Source organism: Canis aureus, chromosome 35 (assembly GCF_053574225.1).
Source record: "Canis aureus isolate CA01 chromosome 35, VMU_Caureus_v.1.0, whole genome shotgun sequence".
In the NCBI taxonomy this organism is placed as follows: Eukaryota; Metazoa; Chordata; class Mammalia; order Carnivora; family Canidae; genus Canis; species Canis aureus.
This window is the reverse complement of record NC_135645.1, coordinates 18,519,426-18,539,388: the sequence shown is the minus strand read 5'-3', so window position 1 is coordinate 18,539,388 and position 19,963 is coordinate 18,519,426. Positions and strand designations below refer to the sequence as shown.

At 44.0% G+C, this 19,963-nt stretch overlaps 1 protein-coding gene and 1 long non-coding RNA gene across 9 annotated transcripts in view; one reads left to right on the top strand and one right to left on the bottom strand.

Moving 5' to 3' along the window:
• Window positions 1-16,041, bottom strand: part of LOC144305220 (uncharacterized) — a 54,920-nt gene extending 38,879 nt beyond the window's left edge. The window contains exon 1 of the long non-coding RNA XR_013372279.1: window positions 15,956-16,041. This is a non-coding gene — a long non-coding RNA (uncharacterized LOC144305220). The remainder of the gene's footprint in view (window positions 1-15,955) is intronic.
• The window catches only part of BBX (BBX high mobility group box domain containing), a 268,097-nt gene continuing 263,876 nt past the window's right edge, over window positions 15,743-19,963 (top strand). For 6 of the 8 annotated variants that reach the window (XM_077883898.1, XM_077883900.1, XM_077883899.1 and 3 more), the window contains exons 1-2: window positions 15,743-15,891; window positions 19,278-19,349. The gene's annotated coding sequence lies outside the window, so the exon portion shown is untranslated. Of the gene's footprint in view, window positions 15,892-16,355; window positions 16,467-16,993; window positions 17,050-19,277; window positions 19,350-19,963 lie in introns of those variants that run through there. The other 2 variants (XM_077883893.1, XM_077883894.1) reach the window with 2 other exon arrangements.

The window sequence follows — 19,963 nt, the reverse complement described above, 5'->3', positions numbered from 1 at the left end:
TCCCATATGGTCTGGACCAGGGATTGGCAACTTTCTTCATAAAGGGACAGACAGTAAATATTTTAGGCTTTATGGGCCATATGATTTCTGTCACAACTACTCAACTCGGCTATTTTTGAGAGAAAGTGGCCATATATATAAGCAGATAATATATAAATAATGGGAGTGGCTGTGTTCCACTAAACCTTTATCTATGAACATTGAACTGGGAATTTCATATAATTTTCATATGTCACAAAATATTAGTCTTTTGGGTTTTTTTAACCATTAAAAAATGTAAAAAACATATAAAAACAGGTTGTGGGGGAAGGAGAGGAAGGGAAAGCAGATTTGGCCTGCAGGCAGTAGTTTGCCAATCCCTAGTTTAGAAGATTAAGGAAAGGTCTGGGTTTACACAGTGGAGTGACTTTGATTATTTTTAGTAGACTTTTGTGTGCATTTCAACTTCTTTCCATGTAAAATGGAGATTATAATATATTACTTATGTTATAATATATTACTAATATAATTAACTCTGATGTGAAAACAATAATGGTAAAAATAAAGGCTTTGAGACCTTAAGGACAGGCTTTTGTCACTTGTAGGTCTTTTTAGGTTTATAAATACTGAAATATCTTAAGTGTTTTGAGAGATAACATCTGATGGTAAGGCCTTGAAATTCTATATACATGGCAAAAATGTTGATGAGCAAGGGTGCCTGGCTGGCTCAGTTGGTAGAGCATGCAACTCTTGGTCTTGGTTTCATGGGTATATGACCCACATTGGGGGTAGAGGTTACTTTAAAAAATCAAATAAATGTAGAATCTTTTTAAAAAAGTGCTGATGAGCAGTATGTAGTAAGAGAGCATTCTCCCCTTCATTTATACCATGAGAAGTAAAGAGGTACAAATAATATGAGGAAGATTACCACTCCGTTTTTGTTCCCATCCAAAAATGGACAAATCACCTTAATTGCAGTTTTCAATAAAGCAGATGTCAAGAGATTAGAGGCCCACACATTATACCTGCTTTAGTCTCTAGGAGAGAAATTTTCTTGGAGCTTTTCAAAGACTCACAGAATTAGAGAGGTAGAAGGGATAACTCCTCCTACCAGCAATTCACAGGTAAGAAAGTCTTAGACATAGAACTGTGGAATGATGGCTAGTGGCAGGGCTGGGCAGGCCCCAGACTTTAAATCCCACTGCAGGGCTCGCCTCCTTTATCAGGCTTCAGAAAAAATTACGCTACTTGGTTTTAATAGAAATGGTTAAATCCAATCATGGATTTATAATTAAATCACATGTTTCCCTGAGTTGCAAAGGATTTCTGTTATATAAAATATGAAATCTAGCATAAGAAACCCTAATTTCTCATCTTTTATTGATAATATTTTCCATCCTCAAAGTCCTGAGACATGAAACCAAAGAGAACGAGGGAGATTCTATGACCTTAGATACAAGAGGTGAGTCAGGTCAAAGAGAAAACATACAAAAACAGTTCTTGCCACCTAATGCGCAAGCATCAGTAAGTTCCTTCTGGTGCTTTTCTGCTGCATTTGAAAAATTAAAAAATGAGGTTCCACTTCCTTTAGAAATTCCAGCCTCTCACTTTTGCCTAGAGTTACCTAAGGATAGTGAGAAAGGCATTCCCCACTCTCCTTCTGTTTAAACAAAGAGTGAGTCCTGTCCTGATCATCTCATTTAAAATGGGAACACCTCTACCCCCACACACAGTCTCCATTCTCTTGTTCTCTCTTTTTCCATAACACTTATCCCATTGGCTTACTTACTCTGTTTATGGTCTATTATATTGCTCCCCTCAATTAGAATATAAGCTTCACGATGGCAAGGATTTGGGTCTATTTTGTTCTTACTTAAATAGTACCTAGCATAATAGCTTGAAAGTAGCATGCACTCAGGAAATAGTTGTTGAATAATAAAACTGAGAAAGTGAAGAATAAGGAGGTAGGCACATCTTGACATATCACATGGTTACGTGTGAAAAGGCTTGGACAAGATGCAGAGCAAAGATGGGGGACCATAGAATTATAAGAAGAGTAATTCCCTTAACGTGAACTGGAGCATGAGTGTGACCATCTCAGCACATGGGCCTGATTTTATTAAACTGGCTAAATGGACAGGTTTCTTTTGTGAGACACCAGTTGATACATGTTGAAGAGATTTTGCTTTTCTGAGTTGCAATCTCCAAATGTACCACATAAAGAATGTCTATTTCAGGGGTGCCATACTGGCTCATTTGGTAGAGTATGTGAATCTTGATCTCAGGGTTGTAAGTTCAATCCCCATGCTGAGTGTAGACATGACTTAAAAATAAAATCTTAAAAAAATAAAAATAAAAATAAAATCTTAAGAAAAAAAAAAAGACTGTCCATTTCCAATAAAGCTAGAAGGACCACCTAAAAATATATCCAACCAAAAGTAAACTTCCAACTAATCAATCACTGAAACCCCAGAACTTCAAATATTAGAATTTGTCATGTTATCTGGGCAGGAGAAAATGGCTTAGCAACCTCAGTACTCCCAGATTCAACATGTTGGGGGCAGCAGGCATCGCAGCTGCCTGCATGGCTCATGCGTCTTTGCCTGTGACCATGTAGGTCAGGCAACCAGAGGTAGAGATTTCTTCCCTAGTTGCATAGGTATCTTTTCCTTCTTCTCCCTACCCTGTAACTTGCTTTGACACTTTTACATGTACACAGTATTTCTTTTTCTATTTACAAACTGGAACATGAAAATATAATTTTTACCACCTTCACAGCTAAGAAATGTCTTCTAGAGGCAATGAGATAGCAATCACAAATATCTGGCCTGATGTAATCAAAGTGGATCTGGAGTAGGGATCAGGCCAGAATTCTCAGAGATAGGTAGGTTGGGGATAATATCATGATAATATATACCAGGAATATATGAGACTTTAAGGACTGGGGAAAGAAAGGCCAGATTTAGCAAGTTCATCCATGGAGAAGTTTGGGTAAATGAGGGGTTCTCTGTGGACCCCAACCATACCTCTGTTCACATTTGCCCCAACCCTGGCCCTCCCATAATAATAAGGATAAAGTAACACTTAGCTGTTACCATTGCAAGCAAGGAAAGACAGTTGTTTCTGCAGACAACAAGAGAAAGTAAATCATTATTAATCAAGTGATTTGCAGTGGTCGTTAAGGCATAGAAAACAAAAAGTTTTATGTCCTGTGAGGATGTTAGAGTGTGCCCATAAATGTCTCACATGAGTTACCATTTAAATAATAGCACAACCTGACAGGAGGGGCATCCAGGGTATAGCTCATATATGTGTGGTCTAATCATTCTTACCCTTAGTGTTGATACAAATCAGCTGGGTTGGTATATTTATTTGAAATTCAGACACTTCTTCACAGGTCAGGGCCAGGAATCTGGATTTTAAACAAGTCACTTGGGCAATTCTGATGAATCACAGTTTGAAAACTGCTATCATAAGACTGCCGAGTGCTAAGGGTGCAGTGGTGACTTAGAGCTAAAAATGAGCTCTTGTTCTACTACTGACACATATTAAGAAACCTAAACAAGTCAAGTCAGGAGTGCATAAATACTCTGAAATTCTCCAGGGTAAATTTCAGTTACCTAGAAAATTTTGGATACCACTATCTTTTGTTAAAAAAAAAAAAAAAAAAAAAAAAAGGGAAATATTTAGTTTCTTCCATCCATTGCAATTACTGTGCCACCATATTAAATTTTAGCAATCTTCAAAGACAAGCCCACCCAAATTTCTCAAGGATTTCAATGATCACCCCTGGAATATAAAATTTCTATTTATCTTCCAGGGCTCCATGGCACTGGACACAAAACATTACTCTATCTAACAGGGCTTATTTAAAATAAGAGCTATGATTTATTGAGTGTCAGGGATGGTTTTTACATGCAGCATCTTGTTTAATTCCCACAACAGGCCTTAGAGGTAGGAACCCTGCTTCCTCCCCATCTTACAGTTTTGGAAACTGAGGCTTCCGACTTGGCAGCTTTAAGGAGTTTGTCCAAGGTCATACAACTGGTACATAAACTAGTGTTTGAATTCAGATCTTTCTGACTCCAGAAACACCAGCTCTTAAGCTCTGAACAATTCTGCCTCCACTGGGAGCTTTAGTTCACACACACCCTATGAACATGCACGGATAAAGCAAATATCAATACAAATTGCAAAGCTTACTGAGGATACACAATCTCGGTAGAGTAACAGGTCTATTCCATAAGAAGTGACATAAAATCAAAATGTAATTATGCCTCTCTAAAATATAAATAAAAACGAAAATCTACATCAATATCCAGTGTTTGTCATTCTTACTGAACACACTTTCACTACGGAAATAGTCATTCTCGTTGCCAGCACATAAACTTTCTTTTTGTTCAGCGTAGCTGCCACCCGAAATCTTCTGTGTGTATTTCCTGACATGTCTTCTTATAATTACTAGTAGTAAACTTCCTTTCCTGAGTATTCCTAATACCTTTAGTCTTTTACCGAAATTTCTGAAGCAGACACAATAATCTCTCCCAAGCACTCACTACTACACACAGACCCTAGAGTTTAAAAAGAATAATACTGACCACAAAAACCATAAAAACGATGTGTCCCAAAGTGGCATTTTACCTAGAATACAAAACCAATTTACAAATCTAAAGATCTCATAAGCCAGTCTTTTTCCTTACCTGACTAAACAAAACCTCTTTACTCTTTAAAAAACAGCTAAACCGTGGGCAGCCTCAGGTCCTGCAATTTTTCCTTCAGTTTTAGATTCTTCTAGCATTGCAAGCCAGCTTGTTCTGCCTGTATTCCTGAATCCGAGGAACATTTTGTATTATGCTGTATATCACATCTGTCTCCACTGCTAGGCCACAAGCTCCCTTACCACGGGTACCACATCTGCTTGGTGTCCCTTGCAATAACCGCAATACCTGGCACAGAGAAGGCACTTCATAAATGCTGTTGAATGAATTAATGAATGATTGGCTCCATGAAACCAGTGGCTTTTACAGCTTCGTTCTTTTTTCCAAATCTCACCAGGATAATAGTCGAGCTTGACTAAATGCCTCTTTTTTCTTTACTTCTCTCAAGATTGAAAAACCATGATTTCTCAGAGGACCACCAAGACCTTGGACCAATTCTTCTCCAGTCATCACTTTAAGATAACTTCCCAAATGGTAGCTGTTTTCCTTTTGGAGTGTTAGAGACCATTCCAGTCTGTAAAGGGTGGGAGAACGGGTACAGGTCCCCACATTAGGAAGGGAAGCCTTGATGGAGTGGGTGGGTGGGGGGGCTTGAAAAAGTGAGGACTTTCTGCTGCCTGCTTTTCTTCTCTGAACAGAACAAGAGTGCCTGGAGAGAAGGAACTCTGGGACTCTGCTCAGCAATTAAGGTTTGATAGGAAGGCCATACCTGTCTAAGTCAGGGTGACAAAAGGAGGCCTTGTTCTTGCTGCAGCCATGGCCTTAGTGATGTCCACAGCAGCTGATGTCTGCTCAGAGACCCTTACCCCTCTGTCTGATGCTAGGGACCCAGGTGTTGCTAAAGAGGCTTTCTTCCTCTAATCCATTATCTACTTAGGGAAAGGTTTTCTTGGTATTTATTTCCTCCCCTTTTTCAACTCCTACTCAGGTCACATCTGAATGCAAAGTCAGAGCCAAGGGTTGGCAGCTTCTGAACTCTTCCCTTCCCATTTCTTTCCTTCTTTCCTTTCTTCCCTCCCTCCTTCTTTATGGTGACAAGCAAAGTTAGTCATTTCAGTTTTTCTTCTCTCGAATGTCGCTGGCCAAAGGCCAGTACTCTAACAAATGTGTAACAGTCCGTCTGAAATTTGGAAAGAGAACTCCAGCAATTCAACGGATTAGGTTTGTTTTTAAACAAGGAAGAAGATGGCACTGTAAGAAAAAGTGTTGAATGACAGAAAAAGAAACCATCCCTTTCCAAAGAGCTAAGTACTCCTAAGACCAGGACTCAATTCTTCCATGGTCAAGAGACTTCAACCTAACTTCAGGCAATGTATTTAATGCCTCCTTTTCGAGCACTACTATCACATTGTTTGTTTTAAAGCTGTCCCTTCTGGTAGGCCAACCTTAATATACTTGTTTTCAGCAACTCACAGATGGTGAAGGTGAGCAGAGAGGTGAATTCATACAAAAACCATCATTTGACACAACCCTCCCCCTTCTCCTAGTTTTATCTCCTTTACTACAAAACATCATTGTTTTGGTTAACTTCTCAATTGTAGGCCTCTCCTGTCTGTCCCATTCCATTTCAGGAAAAAGCAACTTTTCTGCCAGCTGTATGCTTCCTGCATTGCAACTGTACCTTCAGACAATGTCCCTGGCCTAACGCCTACCTCTAAGCTCAGATAACTCCACTTCATTTTTTTTTTTTTTTTTTTTAAGATTTCATTTATTTATTTGACAGAGAGAGAGAGCAAGCACACAAGCAGGAGGAGCAGGAGGCAGAAGGAGAGGGGGAAGCTGGGAGCCTGATGTGGGGCTCTATCCCAAGACCCTGGGATCATGACTTGAGCCAAAGGCCAATGCTTAACCGACTGAGCCACCCAGATGCCTCATTTGGGATTTAAATGACAGTTTTCTGTTTGCGGTTCCTCACTGTAACCTTACCTGTGGAGCGATTCTAATAAATCCTCCTTTTCTTTAGCTAGTTTGAGTAGATTGCTATAGAATGTAATAGAAAGTAAAAAATAAGTTAAAAATTTTTAAGAGACCACCTAGGCACTCTAAATGAGTTGAGATATTGAAGGGCTATTGAATAATACCTCAGAAAACGTGCCGTTAAGTTTGAACCGTTGTAGACCAACTGAAATCAAGGAATGAATTCTGGAATGAATCAAGGAACATAACAAATAACTATATTAAGAAATAATTTACTTCTGAACATATGTGGGTATAAAAACCAGGCCATAAACATTCTGAATAATTGCAGTTAAATTTCTTAGGATTGGGAGGGAAAAGGTGGGCTCTGCAAATTATAGGTGATAAATGAGACACCAAGTCTACATAAGATTCTAGAAAGTACTATGGAGGAGACTACTCCTTCTGTCCTCCAATTATGATGTTTACTTTAGAAAACTTTTTCTGTCTACAAACACCACAAGAGCAGCCCTCCGAAATAGGTGAATCGCTGCCCCTCACTTGGTAACAGTGACAGGAATGGAGGCAGCGTGCTTTCCTTTTTGTGCCTGGTTATTCTTACTGTCCTCGAGTTCTGTGAGAGACCCCAATATTTGCACAGTTAACTTCCCTTTATCCTTAAGCTTATCTGAGTGGCTTTATGATCCTTGAAATGAAATGAAATCTGACTGAGATAGGCAAAGTGAAGGAAAAATCTGTGCATACTTAGAAAAAGGACAGCCAGCATAGGGTCACTGAGACTAGCCTAAACCTATTTTTCTTTTGTAACAGGGTTAATAAACTGATAGCTAGTTCAGTTGCACTGTGGCTGTTGGAAATGTTACAGATCTGTTTTCATCAGCCCAGTATCTATTTGCCTTCTCTTAGCAGAACCACAATTTTACTTTGGGAAACTAAAAGCCTTCTTTGTATGCAACCTTTTTTTTTTTCCTACTGTTTTCTTAGTTTATTGTGATTTTCAAAATATATTTGCTACATGTGAAAGAATAATGTAACATCCAAGTAAGTTATAAAACCACATCTTTGTATGCAACCTTTTCTGTTTTCTTAAAATTTACTTCTTTTTCAAAATATATTTGCCACATGCAAAAGAATAATATAACATCTAGGTAAGTTATAAAACCAACACCTATGAATTTAACAGGCACCAATGTTACCCATACATTGCATCTACCTAAATATTTCTGTCCTAACTCACCTCCCTGAAGCCTCCACCACTGGCCTGTCCTCCACACCCCAAGTAAACATGCAGTCTTGTTGGGAGGGTCAAGCAAAGTGTTCTCTTCTAACTGGCCAAAGGGTAAACCTGAAACTTGGGTAAAGGCGATTGGACTCTTCCATTCTATTCTTTTCAGTGGCATAAAGGATAAAAAGAGTGGGTGGCTCAGTGGTTGAGCATCTGCCTTTGGCTCAGGGTATGATCCTGGAGTCCAGGGATCGAGTCCCACATCGGGCTCCCCGCTTGGAGCCTGCTTCTCCCTCTGCCTGTGTCTCTGCCTCTCTCTCTGTGTCTCTCATAAGTAAAATAAATAAAATCTTTAAAAAAAAGATAAAAGAGGGATTGAGCAAGTTCATCATAATGAGAACAACTATATTCTCACCTGAAACTGAACTCAGTGGAGTTGGGAGTGTCCTGGGCTTTCTGAGATCTAGTTCCCTAGCTTTTTAAAAATTTCTAAGAGCCATTCTGTTTTCATTGTAATTAACCAGTTAGTATACACTGCTCACCAAAGGATTCTTCTCTAATAGCTTAGTGAATGAAAATTTCATAAAATCTTTTCTTTGATAAAGTCATATCGGGTATTTTCCTGAGTGGGCTGCAAAACATATGGGTAGGATGAGAGTAAAATAACAAAATAGCGGTCACCTCTGGGGAGAACTGGAAAGGAATTGGACCAGGGAAAGGGGCTTCGATTGTATATAAAATTTTTACTTCCTATAAATAAATTTGAGGCAGTTAATAATATGTTCAGTAATGAAGTGTCTACATGATTACCATATTATGCTTTATTATCTCCTTAGGTTAAAATTTTTTAAATTTAGGTGAAATTAGGTGGGTCTATCACGGGTTCAGCAACTGTGACCACGGGAGTGCCAGTAAACTATGTATGTTAACCTATCTGGAGGTATGTGCCCTGGGTTCTGCCTTCGATGATGCTTTTAAAAATGACTTGGAAAAATGTAAGGAAGGCATTCACATCTGTGAATGAACCAAAGATGGTGAGATCAATAGCAAACAGGTTGAATGAAATAATCAGCATACAAGAATAAGAAGTTAGCAAAAGGAATTCAGGGATGAATCTCATCAGCTAAAGAAAAATTATTTTACCATCTACTGAATGCTTATCATACGACCAGTGCTGTTTTAAGTATTTTATATATATATTGTTTTATTCAATCCCTATAGTAACTTTATTTTTTTTCAAGATTTTTAATTTATTTATTCATTAGAGACACAGAGGGGGAGAAGCAGGCTCCATGCAGGGAACCCGACGTGGGACTCGATCCCAGGTCTCCAGGATCAGGCCCTGGGCTGAAGGCGGCGCTAAACCGCTGGACCACCAGGGCTGCCCCTACAGTAACTTTATGAGGTACATAGTACCATCCCTTAGTACATGAGGAGCCATAGCAAAAAGAGGTTATGCAACTTGTTCAAATTCACAAAGTTAGTAAGTGTTAGAGCCAAGCTATTAACCCATGTTGTTATAACTCCAGAGCCTCAGCTCTTAACCACTATATAATTCCAGGGTTATAAAGGCTTATGCCTCAGTTTCCCCAAAATACATTATATCATACAGAAAGGAGGAGACTGGCTTAACAGCCTACATTTCAAAACGTTTTTTGGCGAATAAGCACAATATCACTCAGCAGGGTGATGTGACTGCCAAAAAAGCAAAAAGCCTTCCATCTTAGGCTGCAGTAATAGAAATTTTGTATCAAGGATAAGGGAGCCATGGTCATGCTGTACTGTACACTGCCTCAGCCCCCGCCCCCTCTAGATATCCCACTTGAAGGAACACACCACAAAAACAATAGGCAGGGTTTGAGAGGAGACCAAGAGTTGAAAATGGTGACCTAGGAAAAATGTTTTAAGGAACTAAGACTGTTCATCTGAAAAAGGCACAACTCGAGGCAGGAGGCCATCATGACAGCTGCCTTCACATATTTCAAGTGCTCCATGGAAGAGGGATTAGATTGTTCTGTGTGGTAACAAGGGAAGAGGATAAGGAACAATGGATAATACTTGAGAGGAGAGAAATTATGTTAAATATCAGGAAGAACTCTGTGGTGGTCAAAACTGTTAGAAGATGAGACAGATTGTCTTGAGAAGAAGGGAGTTCCCAGGAGCTGGATGTATCATAGTAGACAGTCCTTGTTGGGATGTTATTGAAGCTTCTAATGAGACCGTAGCTAGAAAGACTGTCTAATGTTAACACTAGTGCTTACTGGTTTTATTATCAAATCCATTAGTGCAAAATCATCGTCCACTCAGAGACCTCGTTTTATGGTATGATCCTTAAGTGACTCCTTGGTGACTCCCCCTCCTTCTCTCTTCCAAGGCAGAAAGCTTGCAGGACTAGCTGTCTAGGACCTTAGTACAGCTAAGTCCTGCTCTGCTACTAGTTGTGTAACATTGAGGAAATCATTTAGCCTTTCCCTGCTTCAATTTTTTTTCAATTTTAAAAAGAAAGTCCCTTTCTTTGTTTCACCCAGCTCATGTGGGCATTAGTGAGTATGCACTGGGATGTGCTTTAGAAAATTAAAGTAATATGCAAGTATAACCTGTGAAGATTACAATGTAAGTTCTGGTCACCATATACCTCAGATACCCCGCATTTCCTGGCACCGCTCTCATCTCTATATTCTCTCCCATCCTTCCTAGAATTCATAGACTTTTTGTTTGTTCTTCCTTCTTTTGTTCCTTCGTTTTGCAAATCTGCAAGTCTTCGTTGAGTTACTGTTACACGTTAGGCAATGTACAAGTTCTTATGGTAGCCACTATCCTGAAAATAGAACCAAGGAGATATCATTTCTTTAGGTGTTTCTTTTCTCTAGGCACAACTAATGTAATACAAAGCAAGGGATTTGAATACCTTAAGAGTAATATAGAGAAAATATTGTAGAAGATCATAAGAGTAGGGAATTCACTCTAGGAAAGCTCGATAATCTTTCTTTTTTTTTTTTTAAAGACTTTATTTAATTTATTAGAGAGAGAGAGAGAGAGAACAGAGGACCGGGGTGGGGTAGAACAGGGAGGGGCAAAGTGGGAAGGAAAAGGAGGGGGAAAGAATCTCAAAGATTCCAGGTGGTGCTTGGAGCTCAACACAGTGTTTGATCCCAGGACGGATGCCAGAGATCACGACCTGGGCCGAAACCAAGAGTCGGAGGCCCAACTGACTGAGCCACCCAGGTACCTTAATCTTTCTTGCTTATTTCCAACTCTGTTGGGATGGAGTAAAAGCCGGTTCTCTTTGGAATTATGAATGCTTGCATTGGTGCTAAAAAGTGGTTTGATTGTCCAAGTTCCAATTTTTAGTTCCTTGGATTTGGCCTTGAGGAGCGAGGTGATTTGCTTTATTATTATTATTATTATTATTTTCTTATAGAGAGAAAAAAGCAAGGCTCGCTAGGCAAAGTACAAGGCAAAAATTGTTATGTAGGGCAGGCCCCTCATCACTGTAACTATCTATAGAGTTTCCATGGGCAAAACAAGGCTTGTTTCAAAGAAGGATTTATTACAAGTTTGCCTTTTTAGGTGCTTAATAATAGCTACTCAATGGGATGTTTGCTTTAACCTGGGATCTGTCTGACATCCCTTTTACATGCAGAGATGCTGTAGTTGGTAGAGTGTCGGCTAAAGGGAAATCATAAACACTGGCTGAGTGAGTTGCAACAAGTCCATGAACTCCATTTGATATACTGGTTATGTCTTAGAAAACTTTCTGTAAAGCAGCTGTCACTGGCCTATATGTGTGAACGATAAGTAAAATCAATATTTACTGAATATTCAGTAGGTTCCAGGCTTCATTATTCTATATGGATTATTTCATTTACTGTTAGTTGTATTATCCCTATTTTACAAAAAAGAAAACTGAGTCTTAGAGTGATTAAGACATGTTTCCAAGGTTACGCAGTTAGGGAGTGATGAAATCAGGATTTGAGTTAGGATTGTATAAAGAAGTAGTACATAGATGAGAATGTAAATGTTATTTATAGACATTTAAATAAATATAAACTTATACGTGTATGTTTATACACGTTATTTAAATTTACTCTCCAAAAATTATTTTGTAATAAATGACTCATATAAAATAAAATTAAGGGATCCCTGGGTAGCGCAGCGGTTTGGCGCCTGCCTTTGGCCCAGGGCGCGATCCTGGAGACCCGGGATCGAATTCCACGTCGGGCTCCCGGTGCATGGAGCCTGCTTCTCCCTCTGCCTGTGTCTCTGCCTCTCTCTCTCTCTCTCTCTCTGTGACTATCATAAATAAATAAAAATTAAAAAAAAAATTAAAAAAAAATAAAATTAAGAAAATGGACAAATCAAGGCCAGGAGAAGGAGGAATGTGCTAACCTTATGAACTTTGTTTGATCATCAAATGTAAAAACAGGAAAAATGTAGACCCTTTATTTTAAAATTTTTTTTTCCTAGACCCTTTTAAATGCCATTTTACCCAGACAACAGAGTTGTTTTTATTTTCATAACCCTACATTATGAAAGTTAAATAAACTCTATGAAAGCTATGATTTTTCTTGATCATATTTTTAATTTTTGAGCATCATTGCCATTTAAAATGTCTTGATATTTATTCTTAAATGAGATGATAAAAATCTAAAAAGTATTTCCTATATGGTAAAACACTACATTTTGTTTAGTTCTAAGACTCTTTTCCTTAGTGGTGAGGCCTTATCTATCATACAGGAGACTGGCATTCCATTCTATCACTTCTCCTAGGAGCAGGCAATTTTCCTTTTCCAGAATCTGGCATGCACAGGGGTCTAGCACATAGATCCCTTTCAATAAAGGATCTGCGGAAGACTATCGAATGATGGCTTATACTACCACATGATGCCTAATACACCACCAATATATATATGCATGTAAAAAATGTGTCATTCTCCCAATATAAAGGTTCTGTGGACACACCAGTTTTCCAGTATCAGTAATGTGTTGCAGTGAGACACTTCTGTGTACTTCTCTATGCTCTCTTATATCAATCCTGGTCAGCGCCCTGCCCTATCAGAGGTCACCAACCTTCAATGCAAAACCTTGGGGCATGTGCTAATAAGACTTTATCACAGTAGTGTGGGAAGAAAATATTTAAACTCTGAATTTGATTTTTACTTCATGCTTTTTTGTTTTGTTTTTGTGCATATATGCTTTGTAAAAATAAATATTATGTCCATGTAATGCTGCACTTTAAAAAACATACATAAGGGTATCTGGGTGGTATAATCGGTTAAGCCTACAGCTCTTGGTTTTGACTCAGGTCATGATCTCAGGGTCCTGGGATTCAGCCTGACGTTGGGCTCAGTACAGAGTCTACTTGATTCCTTCTCCCTCTCCCTCTGCCATCCCCCACACCATGGCCTGCACTCTCTGTCAAATAAATAGTTTTTAAAACCCCACAGACATAAATATACATATGTATATACCTGCTCGAACATTTTACATTTACCTACTTGAAAGAGAACAACGTGTGATTTAAACATTTGAAAACTGTATCTCTAATTCTGCTAAGCTAAGCATAATTAAAAAAAAAAATCTTTGCAACCATAAAGAAATTAAGGATATTTTCCTATGGTTAGGGTTGGAGGTTAGGGGTAGGCTGGTCTTTTACATTTTTCATAACATAAATATACTAGCAAATAATTATAACACTTAAATCAGCAAATAAGTATAGAAACTCATGTTGATTCTTTTCTTTTTTTTTTTTTCCTCTTAAGAAAAGAGCACAGTGAAATCCTGAGAAAATTTTTCTGATTTTTTCCTCCATTTGCCTCTAATCCCTGAAGTTTGTCCTTTGGAAGGAAGGACTGTCAAGTTACTCAAAACTCATGTTGGGTGTTTAAGAGTCCTAGGTTTAAGTTCCTTCTTCACAGCTCTTCTGTATAATATCGAGGAGGTTATATACTTTGTCCCTGTCTCATTTCTCTAATGGGAAAAAAAGAGGTACCTTAGTACCTACCTCATTGCAGTGTAGTATGGATAAAGAACACTTTGTTCCATCTTTCAAATGCATGCAAAGTGTCATTAATAGAACTTTTAATATTATCAGTTTAAAATGCTGTGATTTTATATACTTTTTCTTTTTTAAAAGTTTTTTTTTTCTTTAAAAAATAAATGAAACATCGTATTTCTAAATACCACTATTTGTTTTCTAACTTTCAAGAGCTTAGGTTTTCTCTGTATCTACTTCTTTCTCTCTCTCTCTCTTTTTTTTTTAAGATTTTATTTATTCATGAGACACACACAGAGAGAGAGAGGCAGAGACAGAAGCAGGCTCCACACAGGAAGCCTGACATGGGACTGGATCCCAGGTCTCCAGGATCACACGTCCTGGGCTGAAGGCCGCGCTAAACCTCTGAGCCACCCAGGCTGCTGTATCTCCTTCTCTTTGCCATTCTTACACACGTGCATATACACACACTCACCGGATAACTTTAAGATGGCATAACACTCACTGGATGCCTTAAGATGGCATCAAGGAAATAAAAGGGATTTGAAATAAATTCTCTGTTTTCCTTTAAGTGTTACAGCTATGCATCAAGGCCATAAAATCATAGTGTTTATTGAATAATCTTCAAAATGTTTGTGTTTAAGAATAATTCAGGCTCTTAAATTAGAAGGAAACTTAAGAAAACATCTAGGGTCTACGATCATGTCCGGCACATAGTAGATGCTGAATAAACACTTAATGAAGGAAAACTGGGGGCTGGGGGTGGGGGGAAAGTTTATTTTAATCTTAAGAGAAAAAAAAAAATTAACCCCAAAGCAACTGTGAGCATTAAAGAGGATAAGTTAGTGGCTCAAGAGTGTTCAGCTAGCTTAAGCATGGGGTCTGGAATTTATTCCTCTTAATTTCTAGCTTTGGTTTTCTACCCCACGGCAGCCTGTTGACTTGTTTATATAGGACTGCCAAACATAATCTGCCAAAGATGCATCTTAGAAAACAAAACAAAACAAATCAGAAAGAACAGCCTTTGCGTTCACCATCTCCAAAGTCACCCAACATGTGATGTTCACATATGTCGTGAAATATGTAAAGTAAATATCATACAGAATATGCAGACTACAAATCTTACTCCTATTGACTCGCCAGGGCTAGCTTTAAGGGAAAGTGTCAAGAGCCCACCTTCCCTGACCTGCTGTACCTCCCCGCACCCTCTGTAAGCCCACGCAGGTGATCTGCTGTCCCCTGAGCGGCTGAAAGCGGACAGGTCATCCCAGCAAGAACGTTTAGCTTCGCGTCTGTGCCCGTTGGTGTCGATTTTCCTGCATTTGCCTACGAACGAGGCGCGAACAACCTGAACGCCTTCCAGCCCCCGTCCACTTGCCCTGCACTATCCTGGCCTATGTGACTGCTGACCCATTGACAAAAGAGATCCCAGCAGCCCAGAGCCCTTCTTGGTCACTTGTCAGCCGGGTCGGGCTGTATAAAATCGTAACACAACGCACGCCTCTTTCCGTGGGGCACCACACGGCAGCGATTTAAAAAAAAAAAAGAAAAAACAGAAAAAAAAAAAAAAAAAAAAGCCCCTCACTTCCACATCCAGTGGAGTTGTAGTTTATTACTAGAACCCTCCCGAGTCAGAAGGACAGCAGTCCCGAGCCTGGCAACTCGGTGCCGACAGCGTGTGCCCCGGTCGCCCCACTCTGCCGGGCCTCTCTACCTGTCCTCTCCTACTGCCTACAGGTCCCGAACATTAGAAAATAGAAAATGTGATGATCTTTGTGTGTCTCTGTGAAATGTGTGTATGTGTGCGTGTGTTTGGGTGTAACGGGCGCTGTGTTTGGCCGCGCGGGCCGTCCGTCAGGCCGCGGACCAATGGCAGGCCGCCTTATATAGGCTGAGCGGCGCCGGGCTCCCGGGCTCATGGACTGTATGTGGAGCAGCTCCGGTGGAGCGGAGGCGGCGCGGCTCCGCGGGCTCCCCTGCACTTTCCCACAGCCGAGCCCCGACCGGCCGCCCAGGGCGAGCCACGCACACGCCCTCGCGCCCGGCGAGCCCGCGAGGTAGGCGCCCGCGCCCCCGGCCCGCCCCGGCCGTCCCCCCGCACTTTCTGTTTTCCCGACTCACTTGCGAGCCGCCGGCTGCAGCCCCGAGGACTCCGCGGCAGGAGCGGCGGCGGCGGCGGCGGCGGCGGCCGGGAGGGTGGACTTGAGGAAGCCGGAGGGAGCCCCGCGCGCCCGCCGCCGCCGCCGCCGCCGCGCCCCGCCGGGCACTCTGCCCCCTCCGCCAAAACTTTGGGTCGGGAGAGGTCGCGGGCGAGGGTCGCGGCGGCCGGCGGGGGGGCGGCGGCGGCGGCGGCGGGGGGCGCGGAGGCAGTGCCCCGCGGCGGGAGGCTGGGGGCCGGGCCGGGGAGCAGTAGGCCAGCCGGTGCCAGGCTGCGTTTGCAGCCAGCACCTCTCGGCGCACGGGCAGCGCCGCCCGAGCGGGGCACGGGGCCGGGGCCGGGGCCGGGGCCGGGGCCGGGGCCGGGGCCGGGGCGCGGGCAGGGCAGCCCGAGGAAAACAACAACAGAGCCGGCCCCCGCGCCGGCGGGAGGCTCGCGGCCGCCCGGGGAGCCCCAAACTTCATCGCGGCGAAAGTACGTGGATCCCCGCCTGGGCTCGGCTGCCGGGGGAGGTGGGGCCTGGGGCGCCGGGGCAGGGGAGGAAGGTACGGGGAGCCGCAGCCCTCGGTGGATTCGTGCAACGTTCCGTGTGCGTCGCGGACCGGGCACAGCGGCCCCGGGGGCTCGTGCATCTGGAGAGTTGGGATTCGGGGTTCCGGCCCCGCGGATCGGTGCCCTCCCGGCGCCCCCCCGCCCCCGCCGCCGCCGCCGCCCCCGCCGCCGCCGCCACCCCTAACCGAATGCGCGGCGAGTGGAGAAAGTGCTGTTTTAGTGCCCGAGGAGCCGGGAGGAAGAATAGGGGGAGAGGGGGGAAGAGGGCGAGGGAGACGGGGAGAGAGAGAAGAGGGAGGGAAAGGCAAGGCGGGGGGGGGGGGGCAGAGAGAGAGAGAGAGGGAGAGAGAGAGGAGGGGGAAGAGGAGGAGGGAGGCTGTGTCAGGATTTTGCTTGAATGTGGGATTATGTTGTGTCAATAAGTTTAAGGTGGAGAGAGCGAGGCTGGGGGTGGCGGTGGAGGGGAGGAGGAAGGCCTTGGCTGCTTAAAGTCAGCTTTCCGAAGGTAAGTTACGGCATTGCATGGTCGCGATGACAGAAAACTTGCAGATCCTTTATCCGGGGATGGGGTCGATGCCTCCAGAAAGAGCTCCCCAGCCCTCCCGAGCCACACTCGTGTTACACTGTTATTTGCTGCGATCCGGGTCGCTAGTAAATTACAGAAATCAGACTCGAGGTTTCTTTTTTCCCTCCTCCACCTCGTCTCGCTCGCTCACCCTCAGAAATTTATTATCATTTTTTTCTCCTTCCTTCCTTTCTTTCTTTTCTTCTTTTCTTTTTCTTTCTTTTCTTTTCTTTTCTTTTTTTTTTTTAAATGTCTCGGTAGCGTAGGAAACTTACACGGTAACCGAGACCCACCCCGAGCCCTGTAATGTACAAGGACCCTAAATCCCAAGAATCTGGAACACGTTTCTTGTGTGAAATAGCCGCGATCGTTTCGGCTAAATGAGGAAGGTAAAACGAAACGATGCAAAAAAGCTAAGACACAACATGTACGACACAGGGGGGGGGGGGGGGAAGAGAGGGAGAGACGGAGAGAGAAGCTATTTTTTGCTTTTCCTTTCTGTAGAAAGGAAAATAAAGCGTGCATTCCCCTTCCCTCCCGGGGTGTAGGGTCTGGGCGATATTTTAACAGTGTGAGGACAAATTAGCCCAGGTGGATCTTGTTGAAAAGTTTTCGCGAGGTGGGGTGGAGGTGGGGGCGGCTCGGAGGGGAAGGTGGGTGGAGGTGGTGGGGGATGGGGACGGAGCGAGCTCCGCCGCTGCTAATGGTCACTGGCCTGGGGCTTTGAAACCATTGCCCGTCCTGCTAATGACACGTCCAGTGCTGGTCTCCAGGCCGCCGACGCCGGGCTGCCGGCGCCGGGGGTACTTTGCCCACGCGGGGAGGGGCTCCCCTCGCCGTCCCCGGGGCTGCCCACTCGCGGCGTGGGGCCCCCACGCGCGCCCCCTCGCCCGCGCGCCGCCGCCGCCGCTCGCGCGACTTTTGCAGGCGGCGCCCCCCGCCCCGCGCCGGCCCCACGCGCGCCGCGCCCCACGCGCGGTCCGGGCTCGGAGTGGCGGCGCCTCCCCGGGGGGCAGCGGAGGCAGCGGCAGCGGCGGTGGCGGCGGCGGGATCTTCGCCGGGGCCCGCGGGAGGAGGAGGAGGAGGAGGAGGAGGAGAGGGAGGAGGAGGAGGAAGGAGGAGGAAGAGGAGGAGAGGGAGGCGTTTTCTGCCCAGACCGCCGCGGGTGCGAGCGGGCACGAGCGGGCACGGGCTCGGGGACACCCCACTCGTTGCTCCTCCGTTATGGAAAGGTGTTTCGCAGACTTTTACGCCGGGAGTGTGGGATTTGTACTTCATTTTCCTCCCCCCCCCCTTCCCCAAAGCAAGATGGACTCTATTCCCTTTCTCTTTCTCCCTGTGCCTCTGCCTCTGTCTTGTCAGCCTCTAAGATCGACATTTTGTACTAAGATGCAAACTTGATGGTGACCAGCAACAAAGGCGGGGTGGGAGCCCTCGCTCGCCTCCTCCCCCTCGGCTTCCTAGCGCCCCCCACCCCAACCTCGGGGACCCGGTGGCCCTGCACTTGCCGCCCCGGGCTCCCCGGGCTCCCCGGGCTCCCCGGGCTCCCCCGGCTCCCCCGGCTCCGGCGACTGTGTTTCCCGGCTCGGTTCCGAGCTCCAATCTCGGGATTGTGACTGGGGCCGGGCGTTCGGGCGACGGCTGTGGCCGCCCCAGGTCTGCAGGGCTGAGGGCTGCGCTACCTGCACCCGCTGCTGCCGCCGCCGCCGAGCACCGTGCACCGGGGAGGGGAGGGCAGGGCAGGGCAGGGGAGGGGAGGCTCCGGCTGCCTGGGCTGCCTGTCGATTGCTATGATTTGGTTACTGGTCTGTTTGTCCTGGGGGCGGCGATCACTTGTGCAAGTTGATGAATGATCGCGGTGTGGGGTTTGGGTTTTGCAGAAAAGGATCAACTTTCAGCTTTGTACAGACGGGGAGTAGGGAACGAGGGTGCAGGAGGCACCCTGGAATGCCAGCTGGGCTACCCTCAGCCTCTCTCTGCTCCCTGAATGCAGGCGGCTTCTTTGCACAGTTTGCGCGTGGGGGTGGGAGGCAGAGAGAGGGGAAGGGTTGCTGGGGTGCTGGACTCCTGGCTTGTGGGGACCTTCCTTCTTAGGTGTTGCAGGAGTTGGGACTCTATATTGTAAAGCTCTACCATACTGATGATGTACCTTATTTGATACTTTATAGGTCACTATCATATGACAAAGGCTTTGCCGCAGTTCATCTTCCTCCCTGTGTACTTTCCATTTGCCTTCCTGGGTAAGTATGCAAACTCTTCCTACAGGGAAGCCGGATGGCTATTAGCAGTGGCCGAAGGGTCCTTACTGTTCACACAAGAAGATGGCTTACTGGGGTTACAGCACCCCAGAAATCTTATCTTACTGAGTTTCCTTCCCACAGTAGAAGTCAATTTATGAGGCTTCGTATGTAGAATTCAGTTGCTGTTATTTATTATTTTAAGGTAGTCTAGATGTTTACTTCGCATTTATCTGCAAGTATCATTTGAAAACTTAAACTTTCAAATAGTCATTTTAATTGGTAATGAAATTTTAGGGAGTTCCAAGGCCTAGGAAATTTAATACTAGATAATATTGTAGAAAGATTGTAGCCTGAGTGGAGAGAATTATTAAAAACCCAAGGAAGCATTGTGTAGAATGCCTCTCTAATTATAGTGACTGACATTTGCCTATTCTTTCCTAGGTGCTCTGTCTTGGGTAACTTGTGCTGTTTGTGACAGTTATTTTTGCGGTGGGGAAGGGTGGACTGGACAGTATGGTAAATCTAGTATTTAGTGTACCAGCCTGATATCAAAGGCAAATCACTGTTTCCAAATTAATCATAATTTCCTTCAAAATGTACACATTTAGAGAACT